Source organism: Physeter macrocephalus, chromosome 5, assembly GCF_002837175.3.
Source record: "Physeter macrocephalus isolate SW-GA chromosome 5, ASM283717v5, whole genome shotgun sequence".
Classification (NCBI taxonomy): domain Eukaryota; kingdom Metazoa; phylum Chordata; class Mammalia; order Artiodactyla; family Physeteridae; genus Physeter; species Physeter macrocephalus.
Window position 1 is genome coordinate 21,003,344 of NC_041218.1, and position 8,843 is coordinate 21,012,186.

Below are 8,843 nucleotides of genomic sequence, written 5' to 3' on the forward strand. Positions count from 1 at the left end.
TAGTTGCTCCGCGGCATGTGGGATCTTCCCGGACCAGGGCTCGAACCCGTGTCCCCTGCATTGGCAGGCGGATTCTTAACCACTGCGCCACCAGGGAAGCCCTCTCAGAATCATTCTTAACACAGGTAGTCGCTGTCAATCAGCCAGAATTACATACCAGGTGCAGGTTACTTCCCATCTCTGCACTTCTAACATTGGCATCAGTTTTTTAGTTTAGGTGCCCCTGATTTATCACTATTTCTTCGTGAAATTTCAAAGATTCATGAGACTGGTGTAGAAAAGGCCCGACCCTCTTTGGGGAGCAATGGGGCTAGTTACACAGATTCCCGGCCTAGAAATGAGTCAAGTGCTTGCAGACTTGTCTTATTTGAATATTGCTGCCCTCTGCCACCTCTTTGAGGTTGGTGTAGCAGCCCTGTCTCATGGAGGGAACCCCTTACTGCAGGAGGATCTGCAGAAAATCCACTCACAATGGAAATAGGAATTGAAGGCCTCTCATCACTTTCCCTCCCATCTTGGTCTACTTGACCAAGCTACCAAGTCCTCTAAATTGTCTCAGGCCTTATGAGGGTAGAGGATCTGTGACTGAGAGAGGGTCCTTGGTGACCTAGTGGCCTTTTGAACTCCCTCTAGTTACATACTCCTGGTTTTTATTTGTGGGTGTCCTGGGCTCAATAGCTGGTCATACCTCACTTCAAATCTAGTTGAGTTATTGATGCAAGTAAAGAAAGGAAACAAGATTGGTGTCAATTTCTATTCTTTTTCTTTTTCAAATGTTCTTCTTTACTTTGAAAGATCAAAGGAGGGTCAAATAGAACTTTTATTACCCCCCCCCATCATAATATAATGCAGGAGGGAAAATTCCAGCAAATGGAATTGTTCTCAGACATCTTTTTATTTTTCCTTTCAGTGGCTTTGATTTAGGTCCCACGGCTTTAATCAAAGTGTTTAAGGGGCACAGAAATGATTCCGTTAAGCAAATTCCTTGCCTCACTCGGGCTTCCTACTCTAACCCTTCCTCCTTCCACATTTTTTGTTATTGTTTTTTATTAATGTGGGTTGGAAAAAATATTCTCCCAGTAAAGGATTAAGTGAGGCCTGGAGAGAAATGTTATTTTCTGAGCTAATAACGGGATGCTGGCTCAGACACGCTGCAGCTGACAGACCATCCTGCAAACCCGACTGTCCCTTCTCTCCTTCTCTCTTTGCTGAATTCATCCATCACTCTGGGCAAAATAAATAAAAGGCCCCAAAAACAAATCAATCAGTCCATCTTTTTCTCGGAGCTCACGAGGCACCTACAGTGGCCACACAGTGGGCTTCTGGTCTCACAGCGGTGAGTCTGACACCAGGCATCTCAGGGCCATGGGACCCTTTGGAGATGTTGACTTCTGTCACTGGATGGCACAGTGAACGGCCCCCATGGTTGCCATCTCTGCCTTGTGCCCTCTTGAGACACCTCTCTCCCAGCTCCTCCCAGTTTTCCCTGGAAGGTGCTCTGTGAGTTCACATCTAGCATACAGCAGCCGCCTACCCCTCGGGCTCATTACGACTGACTCCTTGGGGAGAGGGGATGGCATTGAGGACCATCCATATCCAGGCCAGCATCTTGGAACAGGCTGGCAGGCAGCTTGCAGTAATACAATACATTTGACTGTCTCTGTGCTCCATTTAGCATTCTGCAAAAATTTACTGAGCATCTCTGCAGGGTTGAGAACAGGGCCAGCCACCAGGCATAAAAGGTGAATATGGCAGTTGTGGCCCATGCCTTCAAGTCGTGTGCATTCAGTAGACTGATATAGAGGGGCAGGGGCTAGACGAGGTTGGGAGTCCAGGACTGTGCCTATTCAATCAGCCAACGAGGAGGGCAACACCCACCAGCTACCTCTTCAAGCAGACCTCTGTGCCATAGTCTAAGCTCCAGTGTGGACAGAGGCACTGGCCTCTCTGCAACAGTCCTGGGTTTGGGCTTCCTCTTCCAGATCTGTGTGTGTGTGTGTGTGTGTGTGTGTGTGTGTGTGTGTGTGTGTGTGTGTGTGTGTGTGTGTTTGGTTGAGGGACGCATCATTCAGCTCTGAGGGCTAAGCCTGTAAAAAACATCCAATATGCCTGCTAAAGAAAGGAAATCTCAGGGCCCGTATTTCTCGTAGTCCTCTAGTCTGCAGAGTTGCTGAGTATCTTTGATCTGTATTTTAAGGGCAAGCCCCTCCTTTGCTCTGATCTTATAGTCTTCTATCTTGGTGTAGTGGGGAAGGGTTGGTGCCCGGGACCTGGGGCGGGGGGGACTAAATGATTGACAAAGCACATTCTCCCAGGCTGTTTTGGAGTTCATTAGGGAGGCCTGAGGGGCAGAGTGGGACTTCTCAAGGCTGTTTGGAGGTGAGGGGCAGACCGTGCGGTTCTGAGCAGCCGAACTGGCAGAATGGTGAGCTTAGAAGGAGGACGTGCCCATGCTTCTGGGGTGTGTAGCCACGGTCCTGAAAGCTGGGTAATTTGGTAAAATGAGAAAAGGGATGTTGTGTCTTTAACAGCAGGTCCCTAAAGGGAATATATTTGTTAAACATTATAATTACCCTTCAGCAACTGAATTCCACGGCAAATGAGAACTCAATAGCAATTGAGAACTATACAGCAATTGAAGCCACACCGAAGCCCATTACTGTTTCTCAAATGATGCTTTCATTTAGATGAGGCAGATAATTATACATTTTGATTAGGTCACTGCTCTCAAGGGGATACGTCAGTTTTCAGGATTGCCCCCCTCCCTGTAAATAATGTCCTGGAATGGCAGCCATCTCCCAGCTCTCTTTCCTCCTTTCTTTCTAGATCTAGATAATGAGATAAAGATACAGATGCACAGACACAGACATAGACAGACATACACATATGCAGGTACAGCTCCATTTTTCTGTCTCTGCCTTAACACTTATGGACACTGAGATGTGTGAGTCTGTGGCCAGGGTGGAAGAGATCAGAACTAATAATAATAATAATACCTTAGGTGTTATACTTCATTTTACAAAATGTATTTACATGCATTGTTTCTTTTCATCACTGCAAGGTTTCTTTAGAAACCTTGATTTTTTTTTTTTCTTCTGAATTAGGAGGGAGCTGGACTAAAACAAAACAAAATAAAACAAATCTCTCAGGTGCCTTCCAGCTCTGGTCTTGAGCCTATTCATATTGCCATTTCACAGATGAGAGGACAGAGTCTGGGGAGGTCAAATGGCCGTCCCAGGGCCGCCTGGCTCTTTAAGACGTCGACCTGAGTACAGAGCCCCAAGTCTTCTGATTCTGGTGTTTTTTCCTCTATACGATGCTCTGCTCTACCCTCCAGTGGATTCTAATTGCATTCATGATAAAACTAAATGCGGCGTATGTGGCCTGCGGGATCCCGGCTGCTCCCAGGCCTGCCTTGCTGGCCCTCCTCCTCTTCCGCCTTGAGTTGCCCCGTACCTGCTCTGTCCTGGAAGAACCCCGCCCCTGCCCCGGAGCAACACTGATGAGAACGTGACTTCAGTACCCGTTGCCAGAGCTCCTTTCACGTTTTCTTCACAGAAGTTGCCGCAATTGTAACAACTCATTTGCAAAAGTTAAAAAAAAGAGAGAGAGAAAAAAAGCTTGTTTCACCCCTTTATCTCTAGCACCTTGCCAGAGCTGCTGTCATATAGCAAGCATCGAGTTAATATTTGTTGAATGAACTTGTGCGTTAAGGAATTAACTGTGAATAAATAATGGCCGGGAACCAATGAAATCACTGTCTCTGAAGATCCTGTAGAGCTAATTACTTCCAGAAAATGTAATAAAACGCCATCGTTTCCTCACTCCGTTTTTCTTCTCCACCAACACGCTTCCTCCAAATTGTTTGGCCAATTTCTGCTATATTTAGAGACCCTGCCTCTATCTAGTTAGACCAACAGTACATATTCTTCAAGTTTTGTTCTTCCTGAAGCATGTGGGTGCGTTGCTTCAGGATCAATTTTTCGTATAAAGGACATTCCTTTGAGACAGTGGGCTTGAAACCCCCCTGGTTTTCAGATGAGAAACCTGAGTCGTAGACAGTTTCTACAGATGACAAACATCTGGGTTAAAAGGTTTCATATACTTCAAAATATCTGGATAATTAAATAAACTTCTCAGTTCCCTTCCAGATGGTTGATGCCACATAGATAGAGCCACAGAAAGACTTTGTTTCAGAGTCTGAAAAATAAGCCAGTGGTGGCAGTGGAATTTGAATCTTGTTCACAAATCTTCATCTCCATTGAGGTGCGTTGCCTAGAAAAATAAATATATATATAGTTGTCCCTCCCTCTGAGTGGAGTGCCCTGTGTCCAACCTCCTGCTTTCTGGCAGGGATCTCCCCGTAATTCCTCTCTCTGACTTTGGCCTAACAAAATCCTTCACTCTAACTCGGGCTCAGCCCAGCACTGTTATTTATTTATTAGCGTTGCCTGCAGAGTTCTAAGACCACCGGGCCTATGCACAAATCTATAAAAACACACGATGCAATTTCCAAACACTGCAGTAAACTCCCCCCGAAGAGTCCGCCGTCACTGAGGATCTTAGACTAAAAAGGTTTGTGTTGGAGGCGAAGAGAAGGCCGGCTTTCTATGAATTGCATGAAGAGGGAGATGTGAAGCCCTGGATCCTTTCTTGGGAAACGTTCTGAGCCCCCCACCTGCCTGAGGTGAAATGTCAGAGGCTCTGGCTGATCATGGCCAACTGGGTAGAGAGACAACAAATGAATTCTGGTGTCTTGGTATCGTAAGATTCCCCAAAGTGGGCATGGATTCAGAGCCTACCTATTGCACAACTCCTGGGGGCATCATTTACAAAGAACGTATGATTTGTGTCCCCAAGAGCTATGCCACATGGTAGCCTTGGGGGGACTGCCATTTGGCTGGAATCCTGGATATGGGCAGCTTTTCTTGAGTCGCACACTCCCGACCACCAGAGGAAGGTGAAGGAAGCCCTTTGCAGAGGAGGGTCGCGAAGGTGAGAGGGTATGGACTTTAAAAATCCCCTTTGCCTCTGCCTCTGGACTTCTCAGGACTTGCAGAGGGTATGGAACCCAGTGTTTCCTGAGCCAGAATAATTTTCCAGCCATGTCCTTGTTCCTGGATGATTGGCTCTATGATACCGCCACCTGGGTCTCACTTCCGTTATGGTGGCCAACAGCAGTGGACTTAGATCTGTCCTAGCCAAACAGCCAAAACAGCTACGGGTGGGTGATAAAGAAAAAAAACAGGGCTACTCCCTTGCGAGAGTCTGCCATTCTGTGTTGTTCTTGGTTCAGAGTAGAAGTGAGAATATGGGACTATTTAAAACATGAACCCCTCTACTTTTGTTTTCTAAAAACAGCATTGACCAAACACAGGAAGTTCATCTTTAATATCACTGTTTGTAAGCCGTTCGGCAATGTTTGCTGTGGTTATAATTGGTATCATTAAGCCTAGGTGACATTATTAACGCTCCCAATTAAATTGCTATAAACCTAACTTCACCATTTATACAAACAGCTGCATCTGAGCTGCCAGTGTTCACGCTGGAGCACTGGGGCAAGAAAACAGGCCCGCTGGCGGGTGCAGTCGGGAAGAAAAAGGAACCCCAGTGTGTTACCTACCTGTCAGAGCTTCTAAGAAGATCCAGTTCCAAACATCTTCACTCACTATTAGTAAAGTGTTTTCACTTTCTAAAACAGTTCTTTTGAGAACTGGACATCCTGATTCCGTGAGAGCACTTTAAAAAGGGATGTCATATATCCCCCTTCTTGCTCTCCTGTCCCCGAGTCTCTCCTTCCTCCTCCCTTCAAACCTCCCATCAGTTATCTGCTGCTGTGTTGGGGTCATTTCTCAGTCTTTATCCTAGTCCACCTGTCTGCGATTCTACCACTTAACAAGATGAATACCTCCCCCCCTTTTTTTTAATTTAATTTTTTATCGCGGTAAAAAAAACACATGAGATGAGATCTACCCTATTAAGAAATGCTTGTGTATAGTACATTGTTAACTATAAGCACAATGTTACCAGCAGGTCTCTAGAACGTTCTCGTCTTGCACAATTGCAGTTCTATACCCACCGAACAGCAACTCCCCATTTTCCCCTCCCCGCTGCTTCTGGCAACCACCATTCTACTTTCTGCTTTTATGAGTTTGACTATGACGTATAAGTAGACTCATGCAGCATTTGTCCTGTGACTGATTTATTTCACTGAGCAGAATGTCCTCAGGGTTCCCCCATGTTGTAGCATATGATAGGTTTTCCTGCTTTTTTAAAGCTGAATAATATTCCATTCTATGTATATACCACATTTTCTTTATCCATTCATCCACTGATGGACATTTAGATTGTTTCTGCCTAAATTGTGAATAATGCTGCAATGAACATGGGAGTGAAAATATCTCTTCAAGATACTGTTTTTAATTCATTTGGATAAATCCCCAGAAGATGGATTGCAGGCTCATAGGGTAGCTCTATTTTTAATTTTTGACCTCCATACTGTTCTCAGCAGTGGCTGCACCAGTTTACAGTCCAACCAGCATAGCACAAGGGCTCTTCTCCATATCATCACCAACACTTGTTATTTTATGTTTTTGTTTTTGTTTTTCTTTTTTGGCTGCACCACGCAGCTTGCGGGATCTCAGTTACCCCGACCCGAGATTAAACCCGAACCACAGCAGTGAAATCCCAGTATTCTAACCACTAGGCCACCAGGGAACTCCCTATTTTCTGTTTTTTTTTGTTTTGTTCTGTTTGTTTTATAATGGCCACCCTATCAGGTATGAGGTGACTTTCTCATTGTGATTTTGATTTGCATTTCCCTGATGATTAGTGATGTTGAGCATCTTTTCATATGCTGGTTGACCATTTGTATGTCTTTTTTGAGAAATGTATGTTCAAGTCCTTTGCCCATTTTTAAATTGGGTTATTTGGGGGGTTTTTTGGTTACTGAGTTCCTTATATATTTTGGATTACTTCCTTATATATTAACCCCTTATCAGCTATGTGGTTTGCAAATATTTTTGTCATACCTTAGATTGCCTTTTCACTTTATTGATTGTTTCCTTCGCTGCACAGAAGCTTTTAGTTTGATATAGTCCTACTTGTCTATTTTTGCTTTTGTTTCCTGTGCTTTGGTGTCATATCAGGAAGTCAGTGCCAAGACCAATGTTATGAAGTTTTTCCCTTATGTTTTCTTCGAGTGTTTTATAATTTCAGGTTAACATTTAAGTCTTAATCCATTTTCAGTTGATTGTTTTTAAATTTTTAATTTATTTTTATTTATTTTTGGCTGCCTTGGGTCTTTGTTGCTGCGCGTGGGCTTTCTCTAGTTGCGGCGAGCGGGGGCTACTCTTCGTTGTGGTGCACGGGCTTCTCATTGCAGTGGCTTCTCTTGTTGCAGAGCACGGGCTCTAGGCGCACAGGCTTCAGTAGTTGTGGTGCGTGGGCTCTAGAGCGCAGGCTCTGTAGTTGTGGCACACGGGCTTAGTTGCTCCACGGCATGTGGGCTCTTCCTGGACCAGGGATCGAACCCGTGTCCCCTGCGCTGGCAGACAGATTCCCAACCACTGAGCCACTAAGGAAGTCCCTTCAGTTGATATTTGTGTATGGTGTAAGATAAGGGTCCAATTTCATTCTTTTGCTTGTGGAGATCCAGCGTTCCCAACACTGTTTGATGAAGAGACTGTCCTTTTCCCACTGAATTGTCTTGCCACCATTGTCAAAGATTATTTAATCATCTATATATATGCAAGAGTTTATTTCTGGGCTCTGTATTTTGTTCCATTGGTCTGTATGTCTGTCTCTATGCTAGTAACATGTTGTTTTGATTACTGTTGTTCTGTAATAGAAAAAAAAGTCAGGAAGTATAATGCCTCCAGCTTTGTTCTTTTTTCTTAAGGTTGGCTATTTGGGGTTCTTTGTGTTTGCATGTGAATTTTAGGATTGATTTTTCTATTTCTTCAAAAAATGCCATTTGGATTTTCATAGGGATTGCGTTGAATTTGTAGATCACTTTGGGTAGTATGGACATTTAGCAATATTAAATTTTCCAGTCCGTGAACATGGATGTCTTGCTATCTATTTGGGTCTACTATAATTTCTTTCAACGTTGTTTTATGGTTTTCAGTATGCAAGTCTTTCACCTCCTTGGTTACATTTATTCCAAAGTATTTAATTCTTTTTGATGCTATTGTAAATGGGATTGTTTTCTTAAATTCCTTTTCAGATTGTTTGTTATTAGTGTGTTGAAATACAAGTGACTTTTGTATGTTGATTTGTATCCTACAACTTTGCTGAATTTGCTTATTAATTTTAACCTTTTTTGTGGAATCTTCAGGGTTTTCTACATATAAGATAATGTCATCTTGGCTAACATTCTTTCTAATTTGGATGCCTTTTATTTCTTTTTCTTGCCTAATTGCTCCAGCTAGGGCTTCTAGTACTATGTTGAGTAGAAGTGGCAAGAGTGGGCATCCTTGCCTCATTCCTGATCTTATCAGAAAAGCTTTCAGTTTATCACTGTTGAATATGATGTTAGCTGAGGGCTTTTCATATATTGGCCCCTATTCTACTGAAGCAATTTCCTTCTATTTCTTGTTTGTTGAATGCTTTTATTGTGATAAGATGTTGAATTTTGTCAAATACTTTTTCTGCATCTATTGAGATGACATGAGATTTTTATCCTTCATTATATTAATGTGACGTGTCATATTGATTGACTTTTGTATGTTGAACCATCCTTGCATCCCAGGGATGAAACTCCACTTGGTCATGTCGTATGGTCTTTTTAATGTGATGTTGAATTGGTTTGCTAGTATTTTGTTGAGGATTTTTGCATCTAT